The sequence below is a fragment of the Lactuca saligna genome, chromosome 2 (assembly GCF_052625555.1).
Source record: "Lactuca saligna cultivar CGN05327 chromosome 2, ASM5262555v1, whole genome shotgun sequence".
NCBI lineage: Eukaryota > Viridiplantae > Streptophyta > Magnoliopsida > Asterales > Asteraceae > Lactuca > Lactuca saligna.
The window spans coordinates 45,141,148-45,151,823 of record NC_136418.1 but is presented as its reverse complement, the minus strand read 5'-3'; the positions used below and the strand labels follow the sequence as shown (position 1 = coordinate 45,151,823).

The 10,676-nt window shown below is 36.4% G+C and overlaps 1 pseudogene across 1 annotated transcript; it reads right to left on the bottom strand.

The window, feature by feature from the left end:
• Positions 1 to 414: 414 nt before the first annotated feature.
• Positions 415 to 4,855, bottom strand: LOC145030919 (eukaryotic peptide chain release factor subunit 1-3 pseudogene; annotated as a pseudogene). The gene is made up of 4 exons (XR_013676732.1): positions 4,629 to 4,855; positions 2,752 to 4,304; positions 1,434 to 1,641; positions 415 to 701 (listed from the first exon to the last, which is right to left on the bottom strand). The product of XR_013676732.1 is annotated as a eukaryotic peptide chain release factor subunit 1-3 pseudogene (transcript).
• Positions 4,856 to 10,676: the final 5,821 nt, after the last annotated feature.

Sequence of the window (10,676 nt, the reverse complement as noted above, 5' to 3'; positions counted from 1 at the left end):
CAAATGGCATATTTTTTCCACTATACGGTATTAATGCAATGGTTGTAGCCTCTCCCAGTAAACCTGGTCTAACGTGTCTATTGACCAAAGGTAAATATTTGTAAATACTGTAAATGTATAATTATATTATACACAATGTGCCGATGACATTCGCCTAGTTAATGAATAAATTAAACATGCCATATAACTTTGTTATGTTAATGAATAAATTAAGCTTGCCATATATCTTTGTTATGAAGAGGCTTTTAGTACACAAAAGTCCCAAAGTATGTAGTCAAAACATTTCCATTTCTGAAGGATACACAATATTTCATAAGACTTTGGAATCAATCAGATTTCTTAAACTTTAAAATCAATAAGATGAGTATAATTAGGAGAAACATAATAAATGTTTAAAAAAAAAAAATACCAACATAAATAATCCTTTGGTAAATGATCAAATGAAATAAAACATGCTGAGAAGCTATGACAACTGATATCCAACTAACATAAAAAGGTAACATAAAGTCTAAAAGCACCAACGAAAATCTCAAGTTAACATGGAGTCTCAAAAAACTTAAATGCATATTAATCAATGTCAATGCACATAGATGTTCGTATTCCTTAGGATCTTTTTATCGGGGCAACACAAAAATACTCTCATGCAACGTCTTCAAGGAGGGAACCGGGGCACGATCTCTCTTACATCTAGCTTGTTCTAACTGCTTCAATGCGAAAAAAACATTAAAAAAAAAAAAAAAAAAAAAAAAGAAAGAGGCATTACAACAATGTTTAACACCAAATACCATAAAAAGGCTTAAGTTGTATGTTTGATATGATGAAGGATTTATGCTGTAAAAAACAACCAATGCAACCATATGAATTATGCACTTTACTTTCACACCTACTAGAGTACCTCAACTTTTACTTTTCAGTTGTAGATTTTTCTGCCTTGCTATCAAATAGGTGAACTTGGTTCGTTCAGTTACCAAGGAGAATGATATGTAAATTAAGTTCCCAGAATGATCAAGATTATGTTGTCATACTACTCACATGAACTACTAATATCACCCCTAATCATTTCTAATATTTAAGAAATCCTTTTGAACATATAAAGATAAAGAAGTTACAAAAATGAGCCTTGGATTTACTCTTGCCTGATATCAATGTACTAAAAAAAAAAGTTATGTCCCTTTCTGCTGAGAGTAAAAACTTCACCTAATTAAAAAAGTGTTATGTATGAAGAATCGATATTAAAAGTATAATAAAAACTTGGCCAAGATCATAGTTATCAGATCATGTGTAGAAAAAAATGTGAAGAAACTTGGTTCCCTGCAAAGATATGATAAAGCAAGTAAAATTGTAATGAATCATGGAAATTCGTAATAACTAAAACAAAGACTAGTAGAGTTAATCAGTATAAAAGAGACAATTCATAGGAAAAAATAACTAACCTCGGTAACCATGGTTTCCTTGAACAGCTAGGCAATAATGATGCTTGAAACTCATGTGCCGTCACCTGACAAGTGGTTGATTTTGTATTAGGATTTCCCCCATCAACAACATTCACGTTTTTCTTTGACTGAAGACAGGTGGGCCCATCAACATATTTTGTGTTCTTAGCAGTTTCATCAACATCAACTTCCGTCCTACTTAAATTGCCTGCCAATAGCAACATTAGGAACAGTTAGTTATATACATATGTTTGTTTCCACCGGAATCCCAGGGATTTGATAAAATTATTAATACATAAGGTAAAAAGAAGTTAGGGAAAATGACTCACAATCGCAACGAAGTTTCCAAACCGTTCAAAAAACACCAATCTAAGTTTTTTCTGTTCAAGAAAGCCCAAAGAACTTAAACTTTTGTCTGAAAAAGCCCAACAAATTAAGTTTCTAAACCTTTCAAAAAACCCCAATCATGTTTTTTTGTTCAAAATGTTAAGTTCGTTGGATTTTTTTGAATAAACAAAGCATGATTGGGGTTTTTTTAACGGACTAGAAACTTCGTTGGTCTGACAAGTCATTTCCGGATATGATAATAAGTGGAACTTAGTTGGGCTTTTTTAGACAAAAGTTTAAGTTCATTCGATTTTTCTTGAACCGACAAAACATGATTGGGGTTTTTTGAATGGTCTGGAAACTTTGTTGTGCTCGTAGGTCATTTTCTCAAAAAGTTGTTAAGAAAATACATGCAACACCCCACTAGAATCGTTGTCATGATGCATGGTCACCTTCTTTTTGTAAATGAAATTCTCATCCATGGACATCAAAAAAGTTATAACAAAGGAAATAAAAGAATATGCAACATTAAGTTAAAATGTGTGTATCATATGCAACTTGAAACTTTTAACTTCAATTTTTTCCAATATACAATGCAATTTACAAATGGTAGTACAAGAAACATAAACCCTCATAAGTAAAATTACTCGCAACCAGAGAATTCAGAATTTTTTAGAAGATTGTTTCAGCGGATATAAAGAAAAAATAAGAACCAATGCCAATGCAAAGTACTTGTTTTGCAATTTTCTACAATTAGATGCAGCATTGTACTCAAGTTATGGATACCCAACATACATTCAGGAAGTTGGATATGTCTAAAGAAGGGGACATTGTAGTCAAGGTTAGTAAATGTTCTCTAGTTCGGTTTTGTAGAGGTAAGAGGTAAAATGATGAAGTGTTGTGTGATGAATTATGCACTGAGCTTTGTATAATCTATAATGCTAATGAAGTAGTAATCATTATCATAGATGCATACAAAAAAATAACTGACCTTTGTAAGAATTCCTTGAAGGAGGAAATATGCAAGGCGCTTGGATAGAAGCTTGAGAAGTGGTTGATTGCTATTCAGCATCATAATTCACCCCTTCACCATGGTTTTCAGTTTCATAACTTTCCTCATCATCAGAAATTTCAATATCATTATTTTCTCCATCGTAATCAGACAACTCATCAAATGGGTGAATATCAATCTGGTAACGAAGAATACCACCAATCCCACCAAGGCCTTTACAAAAGTTAAATCCCTCATGAGTTCTATTTGTGACGAACTCAAGCTTGCATCCAAATCTTTTGTACTCATTAGCAAACCACTCAAGAAGAGACATCTTTTCCTCAACTTCAAGTTCAACATTGCTGACCAAATCCCGAAAATTACTTTCATCAGTCTCCTGTTCCTTGTTTAAATGCTTAACAATAATTTCACCCGAAACACCGTTTTTAAGAACATATCGATTAATCTCCAGATTTTCACAAACAATGAGTGTCTCCACAGCACCCATGTCTAAAGCTTCCAAAGTGTCATAAGCACCCATGACATACTTCCCTCCATCCTGTTTGATCTCCTCAAAATACTTCCCGATTAAATGCTTCTCCTGTATGAACTTGACATTTGCAAGAATATCATAAGACAACTTAATAGACTGATTGAACCCATCTTCACCTCCATAAGAGACATCAACCACATTCAAGATTTTGGCCTGAAGACGCGGGTCAAACATATCAGATTGACCGAGGTCATTCTTGAAATCAGCGCATCCAGCAAGTATAAGTCCAGAAACATTAGGCTGATTAGTAGCAGGATTGATATAAAACTTTGTTGCAAGCTCTGCTGTTTTCCTTAAATAGTTGTGACGTTTCTCCATACGAATACGATCAAATCTCAAAGCTGATTGCCCTCCTCTTCCATGTTTCTTTGGCAAATCAACAGGAAATTTGTGTAGAACCTCCCTACTATCGCCCCTTACTATCCCAAACAGAGTGCCTTTTCAATCCATAACAATGAAACCAAACGTGTCATCAGATTCCAACATTTCGTTAAGAGCTTCTGTGTGGAACTTGTTATCACAAAGGTAAAGAGATACGTTTATTGGTCTGAAAGGTTCAAAGTCGAATGTAACCTTTTTCTCTTTTCCATCATTTGTTAGTATTGTTCCTGTGTATAGAACAAGTCCATTTGGAGGTACCTTGTTGTAGAGCTTGAGCCTCTGTTGGGCAGATGTTATAGCACCTAAAACAGACTGACGATTCACCCTGCTCTTAATGTTGGAAGCAGTTCCAAATTCATCAGCAAGCATCTTGGTGACTCGTGAAATTTGATCACGTGGAGGGATTATCAGAGAAATCATGCTGCTTCCGTTGCCTCTAGCATCTTCAAGTGCCTTTATAAGCTTCTTCATCTTCCATATCTCGATATTCTCATCAGTTGACATGGTGCTTATATTGCCTGACAATAATTAACAGCGTGAAAAAGATTCTGTTAGAAGCTTAGTTACGATTACCACCTTCTTTTTTGAATGAAGTTCTCCACTTCTCCTCTATCGATATCTGGATATCAAGAAAAGATTAAAAAAACGAAAAAAGAAAGCCAAAGAATTAAGGCGTATGCAACGTCAAAGAAAAAATAATGTATGCAACTTAATTGAAACTTTTAATCTCTCCGATATCAATGAAAACTACAGTTGTTAATATAAAAAAACATACAGCCTTATTAAAAAATGCAGTGATCGAGAGTGGTGATCACTAAACATGTTAACCGCATTGGATTAAGCATGTCTTGCTTACAAGATCGGAAAAGTCAAATTCGTAAGATGATACATTACTAATGGAATTTCATTGTCAAAAAGAACGTGGAAAGAATGGAATACATACCTTCGAAGTACTTCAACGATGATTAACACTTCAATGCTGATAAGTTAGTAATATGGAAATCGATTCAACGAATGAACTTTACAGAAAGCAGTTATTAATCTTTTTTTGAAAGATGATATTGTTGGGTTCTTTTTGAAATATAATGTTGTTGTTATCTCAAGAGACTTTGATGCTGATCGACGAAGCTTTAGAAATCGATAATTTTTTGAAAGATGATATTGTTTGGATACGATTGTTGTGATAAAGATAATTTGGATAGATTCTACTATATCCTAATGCCGATTTTATAGGGATTTCGATAGATGTTGGAGATACAATTGCGATTTCTATCGATTTAATTTTTATTTAAACTATGATATTTTAGGAGTTTTCTACTTAGACATGGTATGTTTTAAAAATATTTACCATAATATAGTGGTCTAAAAATTAGTTACCAAATCTGGATAGATCTTTTTTAAAGGAAACCTTCCGTATTTTGAGTAATTATCCTAGAGTCAATTATATATATATATATATATATATATATATATATATATATATATATATATATATATATATTTTGTACACAACAGTTTTTTGTCATACACAACAATTCATGCATTATATAGTTGTACAATACAACATTTTAAAGCACCAATTGTTGTGTATGAAGAAAAATTGTTGTGTACAGATCAGCTCCCTATCTTTTAACGTTTTCTATTGTAATTAGGTTAGGATTCTTTTGTTTCCTTGTTGGGTAAGTTATTTGAGCAGTAAATATTTTATGGTATCAAAGCAAATTTTTTATGGTATAAAGCAAGTCTTGCACCTACGATACAAACTTCCAGCAATGGCAGCAAGATACAAGCCAGAGTCGGCAGGAAAAAAACTTTCTATTTGCCCTTGACAGATGCAGGTGAACGATGCGTTCACAGTGACAATAACTAGAGCGACTGGGCAGTGGAGATGCGAAACTTTCTATTTGCCAAAAATTAAATTGGGTTCATCAATGGAACCCTTGAAAAACCCAGAGAGGAATCGGAAGAATACATTCTTTGGATGCGATGATCAAAGGGTGGTTAGCCATAACCATAGCGAACAAAATCATATCTAGTTTGAAGTATGCGCATGCAACAAACGAAATTTGGAACGACCATGAAGAGAGGTTCGATAAACAAAGCGCCTCTAGGGCATACAAATTAAAACAGTCTCTCATAATCACACGTCAAGACGACATCTTTATATCCACATATTACACTAAGCTACGAGGTCTCTGAGATGAAATCCAAACCTTGTCTCCGACTCCACGGTGTACCTGCCCGGTTGCATATGTGAGTTAGGAAAGTGACTCATCAAATCTAAAGAGAAAGAAATGGTTTATTAATATCTTATGGGGCTTGTCAAAGAATATGTTACAATTAAAACTCAAATCCTCTACAAGGCAACACCAACCATAGGAGCTGTAACATCCCGACTCCCAGGTATGAGATTTATGGCTTAAAAGACAAATTCTCCTTTGGAACTCGTCGAGTTGATGGCCTCAGAATCAACGTGTTGGAAGCTCTCCACTCGACGAGTTGTTGAGGAAAACTTGACGAGTTGGCGGCTGTTTATGAATCCCTAATTTTTAGAGTGTTGCACCCTATTTAAGGACCTTATACTCTTTGGGGTGGCCTCCTTATCCGCCCCTCTGTCCAGAAAACCCTATCTTGTGCATTCTCTCTCAATTTTGAGTGTTTGTGAGCTTAAAGACTATCTTTTTAGTGTTTACTTGAAGAAGTTTGAAGTTGGTGGTGCATAGCTGAAGGGAGAAGCTTTAGATCCAGAACTTTCCCTGTTGTTGTCGTATTGAGGTATAAAGTCGATACCTTGATCATTCATTTGCTAGATCTCTTCATTTGAGAGTTTATTGTCATTATTAGCTTATTTTGGGACCATTCTTTGATTAGAGCATCATGAGCTATAACTTCATATATAGACATCTCATAGCCTCTTTGGACTTAAAGTTGCCATCTTTATCAAGTCTTGGCCCTCCTTCAGGCTCTAAGTCCCTTAATACTCTTTGTTTAAGTGTTTTAGCCTTTTTGATGCCATGCATGGACGTAAAGTTAGCAACTTTACGTGGTATTTCGGCCCTAGGGGACCATATTTATGGTTTGAGGCATTAGATTCGCTTGGGAAATGGCTGAATGACTTAAGAATAGGAAAACTAGATGAGTTGCCTCGCCAACTCGGCGAGTTGGCTTGGATTTTCCTGCTTTTTGGATGTTGTAGGAACTCGATGAATTGTTCTGCTAACTTTGCGAGTTGCCTCGGGTCTTCCCCGTTTCTCTGAGCACTAAAGGAACTCGGCGAGTTGATAGATGCACTCGACGATTTGGGTCAACATGGATTGTTGACCTTGGTTGGTGACTTTGACTTTGACCATGGTTAACCAAGTTTGAACTTGAGGATATTTCGGGTATTTCGGGGTTTTAAAGGAGTTAGTCACATGGTGGTTGTAGGCAATTGAGTTTGGAGCTGTGATTTGAGATTTGGATCTTGTTAGTCAGTGATGCTTGTGAGGTGAGTTTTCCTCACTATACTTAGGGGTCGACGGCACCAAGGTCAGCCAATTGGATTGATATCCTAGTAGTTATTGATATGCTGAGTATGAATTTGATATGCATGCTAGTTTGATATGCTAGTCTAGTAGATATGTAGGACTACCTGTGATACTGTCTGATTATATGTATGTGTATTTATTTGTTACATGTCGACATGTTGGGTGTGTTGGGTTGAGGTTGTATTGCTCCGTGTTGTTCCCAACAAACCCTGGAGTATGCCAGATATGAGCTGAGGGCCAGGTAGGGCATGCCAGACTCATACTGAGGACTCATAAGCATTCTAGATACGAGTTGAGGGCCAGACAGGGCGTGCCAGACTCGTACTAAGGGCTAATCATTTGTATTCCTATCTGAAGACTCAGGGAGCAAGCCAGACATAGTTGTGGGCCTGAGGGCAAGCCAGACTTATGTTGTGGGCTCGAGAGCAAGCCATATATGAGTTGTGAGCCTTATAGGCAAGCCAAACTCATACTGTAGGCTCAAGGGTAATCCAGTCGTAAAAGTTATGGACCCATTGCATGCTGTCATTATGTGTATTATTTGTTATGTATCGGTATTTTGGGGGATATTCACTAAGCTTTGGGCTTAGAGTTGTGGATTTTGTTTTAGGTACTTCGGATGATCAAGGAAAAGAGAAGGCTTGATCGTGCACCTCCTCACATTTTTGTTATGATTTCTGGGACTCGTCTAATGTTAAACTATTTTGAAAGCAATTTGTAATAAATGGTGGTTTCTGGATATTTGAAAAGTTCAAATTTTTTATGAAATTTACGGATGTTACAGGAGCGGCTTATCATCTCTTGGCAGAGGACGAGTAGCAAAGGGCAATATCCGCCATGAATAAACCATCGTTTGATACAGCCGCATCCAAACACGAACCAAGAAAGAAAGAATTTTGTGCCAAATGATTCAAAACGAAGTGACGATGAAGAAATGGAAGTATGTACCTTTTGTGAAAAGAATGGCAATGACATAGACAGATGATTTAAATGAATTGGGTACTCAGATTGGTGGCCTAGCAAAAGGAACACAGAAAAGAACAAAGCAAAGGCAACTCATGTTGAGACAATGTTCGGTTGGTGCAAGGTAGTGGATCAAATAAGAGCTTGTGGATCCTGATTCTCTACTCCATTTCTAGCTTGTTTGAGGCAAAATGTCATGATCTTGTTGATTATAAGCTTAGATCTAGTTATATGAGTTTTGAGCCCTTTTTGTCCCCATGAATGAGATCTAGTGGTTTAACACCACTCCAGGAACTATGAGTTGCCACTCTTGGTGTTTCGGAGGTTCAAAGTTCGTAAAGTTGGCACCTTTACGATTTAGAATCTCCTATGCATGAGATTATGTCCATTTTGTGTAAGTAAAGTGCTATATATTGAAATTGGGTCCTTTTGGGGCATGGAAAGTCACCAAGTCAGTGACTTTATGGTTCTAAACGCATAATAGGGATTAGATTAGTGGTTTGGAATTCTGGTCTTAAGCATTAAGTGCTTAAAATGGAATTTTGGATTAATGGATGAGTACGTTTGCACGACATAGAATCCCTTAAGCGAGTAGGCTTAGCTTACAACTGAGTACGCCCCTATACTCAGTCTGTTGGGATTGGCGATTTGAGCTTCGAGTTTGGGCCATTTTATTGGGCCTAGATGCTTGGGCCTTTATTGGGCCATCTAAGTGCAAGTGTTTGGATTGGGTGAATGGATGGGATTTAGGATAAGTCCTATGTAAGGGTGTGGGCCCAATTTGGAAAATTGGACCAATTATGGGCCTTGAACGGCTAGATGGATCTAGGCCTTTTGTATTATAGGGTTGGACCTGATTCTTATTCCAAACTAGGTCAGGGGTAAAATGTTCTTTTTACCCTAATTATGGAATGATATCTATGATGGGTTTCGAGCATTCTAACACTTCCTAAGTGTACATGCAACCCTAATAACCTTGGATCTATGTTTGTCTAATTATCATGCAAAGTTGAATTCCAAGGTTATATTCCTATCTAGCATACATGGGGAACAATTTTTAACTTGAATGAAAGATAGAATAACTTACCTTGTTGTTGCTTATGTTCCTTGAAACCTTGTGAGCCTAGCACCCCAAGTGTGATGCCTTAAATGCTTCACACAACACCAAATGCTCTTGGAAAGACTTTTGAGAGAATACACACTTCTTGAAATCGGCCTAGCCCTCTTGTTTCTTATGTGTAGCCGATTTTGGTGGAGAATGAGATTCCTATATAGTGTTGACACATCTAGGGTTACACCATGTAAACCCTAATGTGTCATGACTCTTCATTTCCATGACCCATGGGTTTGTAACTCCCATGGAGCATCCATGGAGCATCCTATGGGTGGAACCCAACTTGATAATCCATGGAGCCTCTTAGCCCACTATACAAGATATGGATGATTTACATAATCAACCCATATATTTAACAAGTTATCTTTTGATCACTTAATTAATTCTAAATTAATTCTTGATCAAACTAATCAAATAATAGTATTAATATATTAGAACTTATAATATATTAATAATCTCCAAGTGTTATTTCTCTCATTTAGTCTATCCAATTGTATGGTGCCATGCAGCCCAAATAGACCATGCCGGGTCGGGTCAAGTACTGACCCGAAATAGTTATGGACTTAGACACCTTATCCAATAGTCTCCCACTTGGATAAGTCTAATAACTATAACTCCAGTACTTCAGGAACCGACTGGCAATCGTAGCTCTTTCAAGGTCTCTCGGAACTGAGAAGATGATGGTACGCCATTTAAGATAAGGGATCATATAATCCTCTGTTCTAGATATCATCCGGACAAATACATGGAACAATGTCTTACTTATTGTCCAGCAGTTTGTTTCCCGATTTTCGATTTGTTTGACAAAGAACTTAATTGAACACATCAACTTAGTTCTGACCGGGCCCGGTACATAGGTCAAAACAAAATCATCGAGGGGCCCAGATATCAGCTTCTAATCCAAGAAGGAACAGATAAACTTCGACTCATATGTTTGTTCTACCACTCATTGAATTATACACAAAAGCACGTTTTATAACATCGAGTTACCAATGCGTTTTCGTACAATCAATGCATAACCAACTTGTAAGTAACAAATCATATCTCTAGGTTTGAAGACTTATATGATATTACCGTCTCACGATCACTCGAGATAGAATTCCATGAAGTGATTCCAGTGAGCGTGGGTTGAGTCCAATGCTCAGTACTTATGAGCACTCATGATTGTTGTAGCCTTTTCCAACACCTTAGACCTATGTAACCAATCATGACAGTCTTGATTCATATCTACTTCCGACATATGACCGACTGTGGAGGTTTGAATAATATGTTATACCAAACAACATTATTCTGGAAGTCAAAACATGCAAAAGAAATAAAGTAAACGATTGACAAGAGATAACAACACTTTACTCATAAATAAAACACCTTTTATTCATCATCTAAT